The sequence below is a fragment of the Podarcis gaigeae genome, assembly GCF_964106915.1.
Source record: "Podarcis gaigeae genome assembly, chromosome: 14".
In the NCBI taxonomy this organism is placed as follows: Eukaryota; Metazoa; Chordata; class Lepidosauria; order Squamata; family Lacertidae; genus Podarcis; species Podarcis gaigeae.
The window spans coordinates 16085788-16104258 of NC_139690.1; positions in this window are offsets into that span (position 1 = coordinate 16085788).

The window sequence follows — 18471 nt, forward strand, 5'->3', positions numbered from 1 at the left end:
TTAGTCGTGTCTGACTCTTCATGACCCCATGGACCAGAGCACACCAGGCACTCCTGTCTTCCACTGCCTCCCGCAGTTTGGTCAAACTCATGTTAGTAGCTTCAAGAACACTGTCCAACCATCTCATCCTTTGTCATCCCCTACTCCTTGTGGTATCATACCACTTTAAACCGTCATGGCTTCCCCAACAGATCCTGGGAACAGGAGGCCTTATTCTTCTGATGGACTCTTGTACTTCAACATCTCAGATATAAACATGAGAAATCCAAGGGCCTTTTCATGAGTATGGGAACCGTCTCTGTACTTCTGCAATGGATAACCACTGATGCTTCATACGTAGCCATTGATTTTCTATCCAGGGACACACAGGAAACCGTACAAAGAGCATGAGTAGCGAAGCATCTGATAACATGTCAGACTCTTCCCACTGCCACACGAAGAGGTTCAGTCCAGCATACTGATCCAGGCACCAGAGAACCACCACAGTTTACAAAGTCAATCTATACTGTAAGAAGTAGCTGTATAGTTATGATAGCCACCACAGGGAATGAAACCTAGAATTTTAAGATGCAAGCAGAGGGCAGAGACTTTCCTCTGAAGTACGCCCAGCTAGAGGAAAGATATTGATTTTCACCGCAGCCATCTCTCTTTCAAAAGTTATTTCATGTTTGAAAGAAATGCATGAGCTTAGGGGAAGGAGGGGAAGGGAGGGCATTGTATCTTATTTTATTTTTTTTGGACAGAGGACATAACTATTTTATGAACAAAGCCCCATTTGGTAAATCTTGTATGTTTGCAATCCCAGTTAATTGGCTTGGGCACGAATCCGCCCTCAGAGCTTTTCCTCCACAAGCTCTACAGAAACAAGTGGGAACTAACCAAGAAAGCTTCCTATCCTCTTGTGCCCAATAAATAATTATTGTTTCACGTGGACAGCTCTTTAAAATGTATTCATAAATTATGTTTCTCACCACAGGTGGACAAATCTGCCAGTTTAAGCTTCTCCCAGTTTCTCATTTTTCAGTTCTGAAGTTTAGTTCTCCATATTTCCACATCAGCTTGCAGATTAATTCTTGTTTACATCTTCATGAAAGGTCACCAGAATTTTAGTGGAAATTTCTCCTAAAATATATACATCCATTTCAATTCTCTCAGTTTCTATCCCCCACCCCACCCCACCCAGTCTTCAGCTTTTCACATTTCCATATTGGTTTGTGATTTATTTAGAGTTTATAGGTGAGAATTCATCAGCGTTTTAGTGAAAATCTCTCCCATTTACACATTTCCCTTAATATATAAGTCTTTGCAAACAGCCTTGTGTGATGTTTCCACTATTTCCACATCAATTTGTGGGCTTTTTGGTTTTAAGTCCTCACGAAAGTTCACCAGCATTGCAAATTTCTCCTTACATACATATGTTTGTATTAAGGATGGAATGATCTGCCAATTTTGGTTCTCTTAGTTTCTCGTGTTCCCTGTCTTTGGTTCTCCACATCCATATATATGCATTAGCATACACACACACACACACACACACACACACATATATGTGTGTGTGTGTGTGTGTGTATATATATATATGTATGTATATGGGATGTGGGTGGCGCTGTGGGTTAAACCTCAGAGCCTAGGATTTGCCAATCAGAAGGTTGGCAGTTCGAATCCCCGCGACGGGTGAGCTCTCGTTGTTCGGTCCCTGCTCCTGCCAACCTAGCAGTTCGAAAGCACACCAGTGCAAGTAGATAAATAGGTACCGCTCCGGTGGGAAGGTAAACGGCATTTCCGTGCGCTGCTCTGGTTCGCCAGAAGCAGCTTAGTCATGCTGGCCACATGACCCGAAAGCTGTACGCCAGCTCCCTTGGCCAATAAAGCGAGATGAGCGCCGCAACCCCAGAGTCGGTCACGACTGGACCTAATGGTCAGGGGTCTCTTTACCATATATATATATATAATTGTTGTGTGGTTTTCTGCCCCAAGTGCCCAAATAGCCTTGGCTAACCTTGAGTAATCCTGACTGGGTGGATCAGGGACCATTAGCTGCCCCACCTCAGGCAGCAAAATAACTTAGCTCTGTGAAGGGAACAGAGGTCTCCTAAGTGCTCTCTGCACTCTTAACAAACTATAGTTCCCAGGATTCTTAGGTGGTAGCCATGGCTGTATGATCCTGCATTAAATGTACAGTCGTGCCTTGGAAGTCAAACAACTTTATTCCCGAACATTTTGGCTCCCAAACGCTGCAAACCCGGAAGTGACTGTTCCGGTTTGCGAACTATTTTTGGAAGCCGAATGTCCAACGGGGCTTCTGCAGCTTCCTGCAGCCAATCAGAAGCCTTGGTTTTTGAACATTTTGGAAGTCGAACAGACTTCCGGAATGGATTCCATTCGACTTCCAAGGTACAACTGTATTGTGCAAATGGGGTCAATATCTACTCAGAAATAAACCCTGCTGAGGTCAATGGAATTTGCTCTCAGGTATTCTACATCTCTCTCAAACCCATACCCCAGGCCATGCTACTACATCCATTCCAGTCACTTTTGCCTCGTCTATGCCAAAATACAGGATTAGATATGTTGGGAGGTGGTAATAGATTCAGCAGCCAGAGGGAAGGAAAGTAAGCAGCCAGATAAACTTTGGGGCAAGATAATTAGCATTTTACATTTACACTTTCCAAGTGGAAATGACCGGAGAGCATCAGGTGCCTATTTGGAGCAGCAGAGACAGGCACAGCTTGAAGGCGAGAGGGTGAAATAGGGTGGATTCTGGACAAAAGGCAGAAAGGTTTCAGTTGCCCACCATGATTAAAGAGGTCACTTGCTACGGAAAGAGGGAGGCTTACATTTCCTAGGCATCACAGGCGGAACTTCCTTCCCCTCTCCATAAGTGCTTCGGAAGCCAGGGAGGTAAAAGAAATTCCCCACGAAGCATTGGAAGTAATCCACATTTGGGGAATTACAATACAAATGAAATGTAAAATGGAAGCTTTGGGGTGTTTGGTTTAATAAGGCAGATGCTACCCTGGCACCATGTCTTTCCCTCAAACTGGGAGATGGGGGTTATGCAGCCATCCTCAGGTTGGAGACAGGCCCAAACTTCATAGGAGAGCTTGTAAGAGGCATCACTGTCCGTGGTATTTTTATATTGTGGTTTTATGTTGCAAACTGCACCGAGATCCATGGGTATATGACATTATACAATCTTCATCTGGGGTGGGGAACCTGTGGTGTTCCTGGTGTTGCTAAACTACAACTCCCACCGTCTCTAGCCATTGGCTGCACTGTCTTGGGCTGATGGAGTCCAGCAAATTCTGGAGTTCCACAGGTTCCCCACCCCTGGCATTTCCAATCCTTTCTGTATTCCTGCTGCTATTACACATATTTCACAGGGGCCTGAATCCTTACCAAATCCTCATAAAACGTGTTTGACCAGTCACCCAAATGTGTGTGTGTGTGTGCACGCACGCACCATGGGCAAAGATGGGGCAGAAAATCAGTTCTGTTCCTGTCTGAAGGTGGATCAACCCAACACTAAGCAACCGAAACAGCCATCCTTCAAAATGTGTACTTCCTTGAATTTTGTGATGTGGTTCTCCAGCCAAGTTATGTGTATTAAAAGGAGGAAGAAGCTGACAGGCAGCACCATCGCGCTCCCTAGAATGGATGTTAAGTAAGGAGACAGGCAGGCGGGGGGCAGGGAACAGTTGGAGGGTGGTGCCCCATTTGCCCTACTGGGCTATTCCACCAGAGCGCATAATGCACAGGTCTTCCTCCTTCAATGGGTGCTCGTCTTATTTTACCAAGGTATATTTCAGTTTCTCTCATGGCACACTAGAGTACATCTGTCAGGTTTTGGGGAATTGGATCCCTCCCCCGGTGGCAGTAAATAAGCAGATCAAACAAAAGGAGCATTCTTACCAGTTAGTTTCTTTAATAATCACAGCAAGAGGCAAAGGAATGCATCTCTCTCTAGAAATGGCGTTGCTCCCAGTTAAGGTTTACCCCCTCCATCCCCATTAGTCACTCCTATGTTGCCGCTGAGCTCTGTGGTCTATCACTCTCAGAGTCCATCTCATCTTAGGCAAAGGCGGATCAGGAATGCTGAATCTGCCACTGTCTCTCTCCTGGTGTTTCCTCTTCTAGCTGTTCCACACCCAGTATTTCCCAGCTTTCCCCCCTCTGGACGATGCCCCTCTGCAAACCACTGTTCTAAATCTATATTGTCCTGCTGCCCTTGGGAAGGTTCAGAAGAAGGCGGGGCGGCCCCCACCATTCCTCCTCAGTCCAGCCCCTGACATCACCTATCACACAGATTAGGAACCACTGGTCTAGATCAAATGGCAGTGTGCACGCATGTATGTGATTCAGCCCTGCCTCGAGTGCTGGCTGGAACCCACAAGTCCCTTGCAAGGCAGAAGAACCAAAGCAAAAGAAAACCCATCAGCCCTTGCAAAAGCAAAGCTGGAGGTCCATTTAAAATGAGCATACCACGAGCAGAGCAAACAGGACCGAAATGGGCGGCGCAAAAGTTATCAATTGCACTCTTAACAATGTGCATTAGCTGCCATTCATTTGACTGGTCAATCTTTTCTTCTTCTTTCTTTTTGCCACAAAGTTTCCCTGGAACTCAATGTATCGATTCTGGTCATGCTTCAGTAAATGTTCAACTTGACTTCAATGGATGAGTGAGTTTGCATTTCTGGCTGCTCAGTTTACTAGCAGGCAATGCCTTTAATCCCTACAGAGATGCTATTAGACATTGGTTGACCTGAAATTCACATGAGCTGGCTCAGATTCTAGCCCCGCTCTGCCCGACATGGATTGCCTTCATTTATATTATGCTTTTTAAGTAGTGTCTTGAGTTCACATAACTTGCACTCCAGAGCAAGTTGCTAAATCAACTGATCCTTGGGGAAGGGGGGGGCAGCTTGGCAGAATAGCAAATTGTAAAGGAAGCATCATTAAAATAAACATTGATGGCTGCAGTCTCCCACCCTATTGACAGAAATTGGGTTTTTTAAATGTCTCCCAACACCCAGTCTGAACTGCATTAAGAATCAATCCCATTTGCTGTTTAGCTGGATGAACAAATCTAACAATTTCATCTTGTCTCAGTTTCTCATTTTTCCGATCTTAGAATTCGATCTCCACAATTTTGCAGCAATCTGCAAATTGTTCTTACTTTACCTGCAATGTAAACTGAAGGAGATGAGTTGGAGGTGGAATAATCTTATTCTGGTTTTCTCCCCAACCTTGTCCATTGCAAAGATACAGTGGACACATAAGCAGTTCCCATATATATGCATCGGATATCCAAGGCCCAACTACTGGAGAGAAAAGGAGGACATCTAGAAATGTTACAACTCTAGATAAAGGTAAAGGGACCCCTGACCATTAGGTCCAGTCGTGGCCGACTCTGGGGTTGTGGCGCTCATCTCGCTTTACTGGCCAAGGGAGCCAGCGTACAGCTTCCGGGTCATGTGGCCAGCATGACTAAGCCGCTTCTGGCGAACCAGAGCAGCGCACGGAAACGCCGTTTACCTTCCCATCGGAGCGGTACCTATTTATCTACAACTCTACAACTCTAGGAGTCAACATCAAATACCTAGACCTAACTGTGGTTTTTCAGTTCTGCTTATACCAAGAGAGATTGTTTGATTATTATTTATTTATTTCTGGGATAGCTCAGTCAGTAGACCATGAGACTCTTAATATCAGGGTCGTGGGTTTGAGCCCCATGTTGGGCAAAGGATTCCTGCATTGCAGAAGGTTGGACTAGATCAGTGTTTCCCAACCTTGTGCCTCCAGATGTTTTTGGCCTACAACTCCCATCATCCCTGACCACTGGTCTTGCTAGCTAGGGATGATGGGAGTTGTAGGCCAAAAACATCTGGAGGCACAAGGTTGGGAAACACTGGACTAGATGACTCATGGTCCCAACTCTACAGTTCTACGATTCGATGAAGTGTCATGGCCAAGTGAGGATTTAAATGCAAGTCTCCCAGGTCCTAGTCCAACACTCTATGACACTGGATGGAAAAGACTCCAAGCAGTCTCTGGATGATAGTAAATTAATGAATATGGTTCTACGGTACTGTAATGGTTGTAAGGGGGTTACTTGTGCGTAAGTTGCCTTCAGTTTTAGTTATATTGCCTGCCCAACCATGCCTTGGCTGACAGCTCACACTCCGTGGCCGGTCAGTCACTTGCAGAATCTGCCAGTGGGCGTTTCTTGAACCTCTTCCAGCATAAGAGTTCTTTGACGCCTAGTCTCCTCCTACTTTCCCTGCGCGGAACTCGTCTGCGCAAGTACGGGGAAGGCAGGGGCGTGTCAGCGCTCTCTCCACTAGTCTCTGGTGAAGGGTCTTGGGGAGCTGTCTCCACTTCCTCCATCTCCCTCTCTTCTCTACTGGTGTTACACTGAATTCCTTTCCCCCTGCTGGTCCCCTCTCCGGCATCGCTCTGGAGCCCTGCCTCCGCCTCTCGCTCTGATGTCAGTTCCCTGACAGGTACGCAAGAATGCTATTTTAGAGTTCAGAAAAATAATAATGGTAGGGCTCTGCCTCATCTTTATTATTTTATTTATTTACTGCATTTATATACAGTGGTACCTCAGTTTATGAACTTAATCCGTTCCTGAAGTCCGTTCTTAAACCAAATCCGTTCTTAAACTGAGGCACGCTTTCCCTAATGAGGCCTCCCGCCGCTGGTACCCTTCGGCTTCCATTCGTAGGCCAAGGAAAAGTTTGCAAACTGGAACACTACTTCCGGTTTTTCAGAGTTTTTCAGAGTTCGTAAACCGAATAGTTCGTAAACAGGACTGTTCATAAACCGAGGTACTCAGGGTGGTTCACAGAAAAGATCACAATATATAAAATCAAAATTAAAAAAATAACCCAATAACACTCCCCCCTGCAAAAAAAGAGACATGTTTTTAAAGGGTATGGGATGTCAATCAGGTCAACCAAAGGCCTGCTTAAAAAGGAACGTTTTTGCCTGACGCCTAAAGGTGTGTAATGAAGGTGCCAGGCAAACTTCCCTGGGGAAAGCATTCCACAGAAGGGGAGCCACTGCAGAGAAGGCCCCGTTCTCGTGTTGTAACCCTCTGGACTTCTCAAGGAGGAGGCACACGAAGGAGGCCCTTAGAAGGTGATCTCAGGGTCCGGGTAGGTTCATATGGGAAGAGGCGGTCCTTGAGGTCATAGCTGTCAACTTTTCCCTTTTTAAAAGGGAAATTCTCTTATTCTGAATAGAATTCCTCACAAGAAAAGGGAAAAGTTGACAGCTATGCCTGAGGTATTACAGTCCTGAGCCATTTAAGGCTTTATAAGTCAAAACCAGTACTTTGAATTGGGCCTGGAAACAAATCGGTAGCCAGTGCAGTCGGACCAGGATCGGTGTACAGTGGTACCTTGGGTTACAGACGCTTCAGGTTACAGATGCTTCAGGTTATAGACTCTGCTAACCCAGAAATAGTACCTTGGGTTAAGAACTTTGCTTCAGGATGAGAACAGAAATCGTGTGGCGGCAGCAGGAGGCCCCATTAGCTAAAGTGGTGCTTCAGGTTAAGAACAGTTTCAGGTTAAGAATGGACCTCTAGAAGGAATTAAGTTCTTAACCCAAGGTACCACTGTAATATGCTCAAGCCATCTTGCTCCGGTGAGCAACCTGGCCGCTGAATTCTGCACTAGCTGAAGTTTCTGAACCGTCTTCAGAGGCAGCCTTACACATATATAACACATTGCACTAATTTAACCTTGAAGTTACCAGAGCATAGACAACAGTAGTTAGGCTATCCCTGTCCAGATAGGGGCGTAGCTGGGTCACCGGCCGAAGCTGATAGAAGGCACTCCAGGCCATCTTGCCATAGTGACCAGATTCCCCTGGCACCCATAAGCAAGGTCTCCTCAGCAGGCTTGGGAGGGGCTTGCTGCATGGAACAACCCATGGGTGCACCAGCAGCAGCTTTCCCAACTATAAGGCCAAATTTGGTACCCAACGGAAGTCCTACTGCCCCAGCAAATGGGAGTATTTGCCATCACACTATGCACCAACCGGCTTTGCCCCGCTGAAGCACACACAATTCCTGAGGCAGTCATTTCTGACATTTCCGTGTGTGTGTGTGTGTGTGTGTGTGTGTGTGTGTGCCTTTAAGATCACCATTCATCGTTAAGCGGCACTCGTCTTTCTAGACAACTGACTGGTGTCTATGGAGTATTGCACTCCGCGATGAAATTGGATGGCTCTCTCTCTCAAAGCCTACCCCTCTTTCGCCAAAGGAAACAAGAGCGCAGAAGCAGGCTTTATTGTTTGCCGCTGTGTCCTCCACCTGGCTGGTTTTTACAGCACTTCTAAAACAGCTCCTTTCAATGCGAAGGCTCCCCCCTCTGTAAAATCTGTCTAGCGCAATAATCATAGGAGGTCACTGCCACCTGTGGCCCAGAGTCAGTATCACAGTCTGCTGCAAATATTCCCTACATGTAATCTATTGAGGCACTCTGGGATCTTGAGAGCGAGGAGGGAGAGATTCGCTCCAGTTTGCACTTATAGGTGAACCAACCAAACCTGCGCTTTCCACAACAATATGTGAATGGAAACCCAGACATCCTGCCTGGAAACCTGGAGAGTCGTTGCCAGTCAGTGTAGGCAGATCAAGGGTCTGACTCAGTATAAGGCTGCTGTATGCTGGATCAGGGACACGGGTGGCGCTGTGGGTTAAACCAAAGAGCCTAGGACTTGCCAATCAGAAGGTCAGCAGTTCGAATCCCCGCGACGGGGTGAGCTCCCGTTGCTCAGTCCCTGCTCCTGCCAACCTAGCAGTTAGAAATCACGTCAAAGTGCAAGTAGATAAATAGGTACCGCTCTGGAGGGAAGGTAAACGGCATTTCCGTGTGCTGCTCTGGTTCGCCAGAAGCGGCTTAGTCATGCTGGCCACATGACCCAGAAGCTGTACACTGGCTCCCTCGGCCAATAAAGCAAGATGAGCGCCGCAACCCCAGAGTCGGCCACGACTGGACCTAACGGTCAGGGGTCCTTTTACCCTTTACCTTTTATACTGGATCAGACTACCAGACCACCTAAACCCATCGGAGCTGTAATCCAACAGCATCTCCTGGGCACTGGATTGGCTACCACTGATTTACAATAGGGAGTCAAACAAAAGACTTCATCCATTCCAATTTATCTCTCCCACCCCGCTTCCCCCCCCCTCAAGGCATCTTAGGGCAGAATGTGCGGCTACCTTTCCTTGTCTCCCCACAACAACCCTGCAAGGCAGGTTAGGTTTGAAAGATAGAAACTGATCCAAGGTAAGCTTTGTGGCTAAGCAGACATTTGAACCCGGATCTCCCTGATAAAAGTCAAGCTCTCCGGTTACTATCCAGTCTCTGCCCCACGGAGAGCCTCAAGGTCCATAAATAGCAAAATCCTAGAGGTCCCGGGCCCTAAGGAAGTTAGATTAGCTTCAACCAGAGCCAGGGCCTTTTCAACACTGGCTCCAGTCTGGTGGAACGCTCTGCCTCATGAGACCAGGGCACTGCAGGATCTTACTTCTTTCCGCAGGGCCTGTAAGACAGAGTTGTTCCACCTGGCCTTTGGCTTGGAGCCAATTTGATTCCCTCCCCCTGTTTCTTTTTTCTTTTTCCTTTTTCCTTTCTCCTCCTGTGATGAGGCTGCATTTTAATATTTTAATGTTTCAATATTTTAATTGTTGTATTTTAATCTTGTTTTTAAGTTGTATTCATTCAACTTGTTTTTATCATTGCTTGTTAGCCGCCCTGAGCCCAGCCTTGGCTGGGGAGGGTGGGGTATAAATAAAAATTATTAATATTATTATTATTCCACATTAGGTATGGTTACTGCTTCTCCACTGCAAAGCCGTAAGCCGGATGTAGCCCCTTGAGCACTACAGTGTGGTGCAGTGGTTAGAGCACTGGACTAGGACCTGAGGGTTCAGGATTCAAATCCTCACTTGTCCCTGACACTTACCGGGTGGTCTTGGGGCACTCACAATCTCTTGGCCTAGACTACCTTGCAGGCTTGTTGCTAGGACAACAGAGAGGAGGAGGAGGAGGCAGAAGAAGAGCACCATGTACATCACCTTGAAGAAAGGTGAGAGAGAAATGCAATAAATAAATATAAATAAGGCTGGAGGCAAGGGCAATGTTGCTTGCAACATTCCTGTTATTTGTGTGTGTGCTTGTTTCATTTATAAATCACTTCCTATGAAACATCAGGATGAAATGAACAATAAAAACATCAGCATTTTTTTTTAAAAAAAATCACACACAAACACAAATTCAAATCTAGTTGCTTCCTAACCATTCATATTATACCATAATATCTTAGTCTAAGATTCTCTGTTCTTTTTATTTATTTTATTTATTTTTCACTTCTTCTTTTTTTTTGCTAGCGCAGCTTACCCCTTCTGGAAGCACTTTTTTAAAGCAGATTGACTTTATCCAGCAGGTTTGTATGTTTTGCCCTTGTTTTCATCTAAGATTCAGTAAAAGTGTAATTCAATTGAGTTTGCTTGCATGCTTCCATATATTATGGGGACCCCGACCCCCAGAATACATCTCAGTGTTCGTTTTATGGGTGAGATGGGTCCTCTTCCCAATAAATAAATAAATAAGATTTGGCAAAGGACGATTATAGAAACCTGTTTTTGTGAACCTTTGTGAACCAGAGGTTCTGTGGACCATTTCCATATTTAACATCTGTGAGCCATCCCACTTTTCCTGTTGTCTCACCAACCAACAGACCTAACATGTGATGATTCCCAGATGTACAAGCCAGGCCGTTCCCAAAAGGCCTATTGAGTTTCACTGGAAGCAAAACAGCATCCTTGCCATGAAACATTTGTTAACGCAAGAGACACAGATATTCACTAGTGCTGGGAATGATGCACAAATATTTTTAAAGTATGAGGTGGTGACGCGATCCAATTTATCTTTGGAACCAAGATGAGCTTTGTGTGGACGTGCGCCGGACTGAGATTGCAATTGAGCGTCCCAACCAATAAACGGTCTCTTGCCGTCTGCAGACAAGGAGGCCAAATCCAGGAAACAGAGGGAAATTATAAGAGGAAGAAGTGTGAGGGGAAGAGAGGCTTTGTGCTGCTCATCAGGCAATGGCTTTTTCCACCTGCTTGTCCCATCTTCTAGCCCTAGAAGCCTCTTCTAGACCATGGGTAGGCAAACTAAGGCCCAGGGGCTTGATCCGGCCCAGTCGCCTTCCCAATCCAACTTGTGGACGGTCCGGGAATCAGCGTGTTTTTACATGAGTAGAATGTATCCGTTTATTTAAAATGCATCTGTGGGTTATCTGTGGGGCCTGCCTGGTGTTTTTACATAAGTAGAATGTGTGCTTTTATTTACAATGCATCTTTGAGTTATTTGTGGGGCATAGGAATTTGTTCATTCCCCCCCCCCAAAAAAAAATATAGTCTGGCCCCTCACAAGATCTGAGGGACAGTGGACCGGCCCCCTTGCTGAAAAAGTTTGCTGACCCCTGTTCTAGACCATTTAAGCAGTGACCTATCTCAGGAACCTACGGGTGGGTAGCCCTTTCAATTTCCCACAATGGCCCCCACAGAGTCTTGCTCCAAAGGATTGTGGAAAATAAAAATGGAAGAGGGCAAAATAGAAACCAGCAGAGCCCAACTGAGGTTAGCGTGCCGAGGGCCTCCTCAAAGATGGAACCTATCTTGGCATGCAGTTGTCTTTGGAAAAAGAAGAAAGGTAGAATTCCCTCTGGACTCCAGCGCTGGATTTAGGGCAGTGTGCAGTAGCACAGGTAGCCTGGTGTGGGGTGAGGGACTGTTCGTACCGGGCAAGGGGGGCAGCAGAGGGGTCTGTACTGCTGCCCAGTGGCTGCTGTGTGTCAGGGGTTGGGATTATGGGCAGCAGGGGAGCTTTATGGTGGCATGGTGGTTGCTGGGTGTTTGGGGCGCTGCAGGAGGGCGGAGCCACTTCCTGTCCCTGCAATCAGTGGCTGCCTTAAAAGCAACTCTGATTTTCCCCAAAAGCTCAACAAGTTTGGTCCCCCTCAGACACCAGTCTGGGCAGTTTCCCTGTACAGGACACTGGGCTCACACAAGGCACCTGTTAGAATTCCTGCTCCGTGATTGCAGTCATGGGATTGTTGTCTTTCACATGACTCCACAAAGTGGGAAGTGATGGAGACAGGATGTTTGTGTTACTGTGTTGCGTGAAGTGGGACTATTGTCCTTTATTCATTCTCTTTGCTGTCTGATGCTAGAGAGAAGGAGCCATGTTGCAGCGCTCCGTGTGTGTTTATATGTAAATAAAGTGGATTAGCCAAAATGCTGAGTTGCTGAGTTCTGTTACACAAGCTGCGAAGACTCTGCGGATCCCTAAGTGTGCCGGTGTCTGTTACCATCGGTTGCTGTGATGTTCGGGCTGAAGAAAGCTAATGAAGCTCCCGAACGATCAACCAGGGGGGAGAGAACGGGCCAATTGGGCATGTGTCTCTGCCAGGGTCCTACTCGAGTGTAGGATGAGCTCCTGACAGCACCATATTACTACCACTAATAATAATAATAATAATTTATTATTTATACCCTGCTCATCTGGCTGGGCAGCTCTCAACAGAATATTAAAACCATGATAAAACATCAAACATTAAAAACTTCCCTAAACTGGGCTGCCTTCAGATGTCTTCTAAAAGTCAGGTACAGTGGTACCTCGGGTTACATACGCTTCAGGTTACATACGCTTCAGATTACAGACTCCGCTAACCCAGAAATAGTGCTTCAGGTTAAGAACTTTGCTTCAGGTTGAGAACAGAAATTGTGCTCCGGCGGCACGGCAGCAGTGGGAGGCCCCATTAGCTAAAGTGGCTCTTCAGGTTAAAAACAGTTTTAGGTTAAGTACAGACCTCCGGAAGGAATTAAGTACTTAACCCAAGGTACCACTGTAGTTGTTTATTTCCTTGACATCTGGTGGGAGGGCATTCCACAGAGCGGGCGCCACTACCAAGAAGGCCCTCTGTCTTGTTTCCTGTAACCTCACTTCTCACAATGATGGAACCACCAGAAGGCCCTCAGAGCTGGACCTCAGTGTCCAGGCTGAACGATGGGAGTGGAGACGCTCCTTCAGGTATACTGAAGATTGCCGAAGTCCTGCTAGACTTTGTCATCTTGTTTAACTTAGCAAGTAAAACCTTTCTGGTCACCATTCTCTTTTAAAAAGAAAAGCTGGATTATTCCTAGGAAGACAGGAAACTGCCTTATTCCGGTCCCCACCCCCTTGCTCAGTAGCAGCTACAGTGGTGGGCACTGCTCCTGGAACTTCTTGCTCTCTTGGTCTTCAGCAAGGTTGGGGAATCTCGGGCACACAGCCCAAATGTGGCCCCTCAATCATCTTTATCTGGCCCTCAGAAATCTCTCTAGGCCACGCCCCCTCTTCCCAGGCTACATGCTTCACTGACACCCTGAGTGGTTTTTGCCTGGCTGGAATGTCTCCTTGACTTCAGGCCTCTCCCTTCTCCGGAATGAGGACAGAGAGGGCAATGGGAATCTGCCTAAAGCTAAAATTTACATTTGACAACTCTACCCTATTTTGCTTCTAGCCACCATTGGCCTCTGGCAGGTTGGCCAGAAGGGAAATATGTCCCTCATGCTGTAAAACAGTGTTTCTCAAAATTGGGTCTCCCACTGTTTTTGGATTACAACTCCCATCATCAATGGTCAGGGATGATGGGGTTTGTAGTCCAAAAACAACTGCAGACCCAAATTTGGGAAACAGTGCTGTAAAATGTTCCCCAGCCTTGGACTTCAGGATGAAATGCAACAGGGTTGCTTTTTGCATGCTTGGAGAATAAGCTGTCCTCAAAGATTGACCCCCCCCCCCAAGGTGCATTTTGATTCTAAGGCTTTATCTGAACTGTTTCTATTGGGTTGTTGTAATACTGTTTCTTAAGGGACACAGGTGGCACTGTGGGTTAAACCACAGAGCCTAGGACTTGCCGGTCAGAAGGTTGGCGATTCGAATCCCCGCGACGGGGTGAGCTCCCGTTGCTCGGTCCCTGCTCTTGCCAACCTAGCAGTTTGAAAGCACGTCAAAGTGGAAGTAGGTAAATAGGTACCGCTCCGGCGGGAAGGTAAACAGCGTTTCCGTGCGCTGCTCTGGTTCGTCAGAAGTGGCTTAGTCATGCTGGCCACATGACCCGGAAGCTGTACACTGGCTCCCTCGGCCAGTAAAGCGAGATGAGCGCCACTACCCCAGAGTCGGCCACAACTGGACCTAATGGTCAGGGGTCCCTTTACCTTTAATACTGGTTCTTAACCACCTCATGTATTTCGAGAGGCTGGCTGTACTTTTGAAAAGAAAAGTAATCTACACACCAAGAGGGAAATAAGTGGTCTGGGTCAGGTACCATTTGTATTGCATTTTCATTACATTCTCTCTTAAATTATAGCATGTCGTAAATTTGATCTCTCTTTTCCACAGCCATTCCCATTGGATCATCATAATAAAGGTAAAGGTACCCCTGACCATTAGGTCCAGTCGTGACCGACTCTGGGGTTGCGGCGCTCATCTTGCTTTATTGGCCAAGGGAGCCGGCGTACAGCTTCTGGGTCATGTGGCCAGCATGACTAAGTCGCTTCTGGCGAACCAGAGCAGTGCACGGAAACGTCGTTTACCTTCCCGCTGGAGCGGTACCTATTTATCTACTTGCACTTTGACGTGCTTTTGAACTGCTAGGTGGGCAGGAGCAGGGACTGAGCAACGGGAGCTCACCCCGTCACGGGGATTCGAACTGCCGACCTTCTGATTGGCAAGTCCTAGGCTCAGTGGTTTAACCCACAGCGCCACCCGTGTCCCGCTCATCATCATATTTTCCCCGAAATCCTGGGCCCACTTTATCATCACTGTCTTCACTTGCTCCTCCTTTACCTCCCATTCTAGGAGCAAATCAGACCTCAGTTCAATCTCTGGCATCTTCAGGCTGAGCTGGGAAACATCCCTGTCTGAAACCCTGGAGAGGTGTTCCTAGTCAGTACATGCAAACAATACCAAAGTGTGGCCAGATTCTGTATAAGGCCGTTTCCTATGTCTCCTGATGATCAGTAACAATGGTGGACGACCTCACTTGGAAGACAACTTCCCCACAATCACTTGCCCTGCAGTGCTGAGCTTCAAGAGTTTGAATGTGTTTCTCGTGCCCCACAAACAGTCCCCTTGTGATGGGACTAGGGGTCTCCTAACAACTCCCAGCACCCATAACCAACTACAGTTCCCAGGATTTGCAAGGCAGGGGGAAGCATTGACTGTTTAAAGTGGTACAATAGTGCTTTAAATGGATAGTGCAGACATTGCCTGACTGTGCCTCCACTAGAGCTCCATGGGAAGGATAGCTCAGGCAGTAGAGCATGAGAGTCTTAATCTCAGGGTTGTGGGTTTGAGCCCCACATTGCGCGAAAGATTCCTGCATTGCAGGAGGTTGGACTAGATGACACTCGTAGTCCCTTCCAACTCTACAAATCTGTGATTCTATAATATGTGAGGGTTCCTGGGTGAACATCTGATGCTTCAGGTTTTCAGGGGTGGTTTTTTATTATTATTATTATTATTATTATTATTATTATTAGACTTATTATACGGAGGAGCTGCAAAGGTTGTCATTACTTGGGCAGATGGGTTGCTGTGGAAAGTGTTGCCTGAAGGTAGAGAGTGGTTTGGGTGGTGGGGGCTGCAATAAATCATAGGGGCAATATTTGAGCTAATCAGCAGATTTGCAAGCTTTGCAGTTCAGTCACTAGATGGGGCCAGAGCGCCACGGTCCTCACTTATCAAAACAGCTTGACATTTGCAGCCTTGCTGATTACTGGCCAGCTATACTGCATGGCTTGTTGTTTTTGTCCATGGCGTTTTCTTGGCAGGGATACTAGAGTGGCTTGCCGGTTCCCTGATCTAGGGAAAGACTGAGGGCACAAGGAGAAGGGGACGACAGAGGACGAGATGGTTGGACAGTGTTCTCGAAGAAGAGAAGAAGAAGAAGAAGAGTTTGGATTTGATATCCTGCTTTATCACTACCCGAAGGAGTCTCAAAGCGGCTAACATTCTCTTTTCCCTTCCTCCCCCACAACAAACACTCTGTGAGGTGAGTGGGGCTGAGAGACTTCAAAGAAGTGTGACTGGCCCAAGGTGACCCAGCAGCTGCATGTGGAGGAGCGGAGACACGAACCCGGTTCACCAGATTACGAGTCCACCGCTCTTAACCACTACACCACCCTGGCTCTCTCTCGAAGCTACCAACATGAGTTTGACCAAAATGCGGGAGGCAGTGGAAGGCAGGAGTGCCTGGCGTGCTCTGGTCCATGGGGCCACAAGGAGTCGGACACAACACCAGTACTGCATGGCAGGTTACTAGGCTCCTGTACCTATAGCAGATGGAGAGAAGAGGGAATCAGAACTCAATTCTCTTTTGCATCATCAAAAGGTCACTAGGAGTCTTAATCCTGCTGCTTAGTCATCATTTAGGATTGGATTGTAAAAGAATGCACTTATTTGGAAGTATGCGCAATTAAATTACATAAGTGGGACTTTCTTCTGGGTACACATGCATAGAACATTAATGCTGCTGTCCCGTCCCGTCCCGTCCCCCCCCAGGATATGTTGGCAACTAAAGGTGTCTTTGCATTATCTTGATAATAATATCACATTATTGTGGTATTGTAATTGTTATTAATTAAATGTGTGTACCGCCCTATACCCATAGATCTCAGGGCCATAGAAGCCAACTGCTAGGAGTGCAGGGATCTTCTGCTTCCCCCAATAAAATATTTGAGGGGGACCAAGTTCCCCCAAAGCTGATGGGCATTGCCATTCAAATGGTGTGCCTGAACCATGTAATGTGATCAATTATATGAAGAGGAGCTTACCTGCCCCCCCATATTTTGTTGAAGTTGGCACCCCTGCTCACTGCAGTTCACAACATAAAATGGCTAGTAAAGGGCCCCCTTAGTAAAGGACCCCATAATGGTTAAGTCCAGTCAAAGTCAACTATGGGGTTGAGGCGCTCATCTCGCTTTTAACGCCGAACGACCAACCTTCTGATTCTAAACCACTGAGCCTCTTGGGCTTGCTGATCGGAAGGTCGGCGGATCGAATCCGCACAACAGAGTGAGCTCCTGTTGCTCTGTCCCAGTTCCTGCCATCCTAGCAGTTTGAAAGCACATACACATTGTCATGTGAACATGGATTAAAAACCCAACACTGGAAATGCAGTGTGTACAAGAGAGTGACTGCAGTTTGCATTAACACTATCTGTTGTTGTTGTTTAGTCGTGTCCAACTATTTGTGACCCCATGGACCAGAGCATGCCAGGCACTCCTGTCTTCCACTGCAGTTTGGTCAAACTCATGCTGGTAGCTTTGAGAACACTGTCCAACTATCTTGTCCTCTGTCACCCCCTTCTCCTTGTGGCCTCCATCTTTTCCAACATCAGGGTCTTTCCCAGGGAATCTTCTCTTCTCATGAGGTGCTCAAAGTATTGGATCTGTCCTTCCAGTGAGCACCCAGGGCTGATCTCCTTAAGAATGGATAGGTTTGATCTTCTTGCAGTCCATGGGACTCTCAAGAGTCTCCTCCAGCACCATATGCCAACACTATATGCCAGACATTATATAATTTCTTACATATTATAATTGATTTTCATTGCTTCTCATTTTGTCCCTATTTGTTGTTGCTCATGGCTTTTCCTGTGTCATAGTCTCCTAATATTGCCGTGTGCTTTTTTAAAAATACATATATGGCTGCTTTAGACAATGAATTAGAACGGTGAAATAGAAATCTATTCGCAAAACTAAGTAAGCAAAGTGAGTAACTGCACGGAACCACCCACGACCGCTCCCAGCAGAAGGTCACATGTGGTCTTTGCAGGATAAAGGACAGAGTTAAGCGGTTGCAGAAGCCCAGTTCTTGCGCCGCCCTGAACACGCGATAAACGGCGGCTGAGAAACCCTCGCACCGCCCTCGTGCGGTCTCCAAACAGGCAGGCGCAGCTGCTGGGAACACGTGCCAGAAAACCCGGGCTTGCTGCTGCGTTACGTGTGAAACGGCCCTGAGCTTACTTTGCAGTTGCTGCTGATTTGCAAATTTTAGAAATAAAAATAAGAATCCAGCTGCCTCCTTGACCTCGAACAGCCTTCTTTCTTAAGCCCCTAGAAAGCATCGGGAGGCCCCCTCCGCCGCCCGAGCAGCAAAGGCGCCCTCCGCCTCGCCTTCCTCGCTCGGCCCTCTCGCGCACCCGCGTCTCTCGCTTCCGACGTGGCGCCTCCCGCACGCGGAGCTCCATCTTCCCTCGCCGTCTCTAAGCGATAACGGAGCGTGGGCGTCCCCGCCAAGTTCTCTCCGGGTTTTTTTGCTTAGGTTCCAGCGAACCGACCAATAGCCGGGCGAGCTGCCTTCCGTCTCATTTGCATAGTCGTCGCCGTTGGCCAATGGGCGG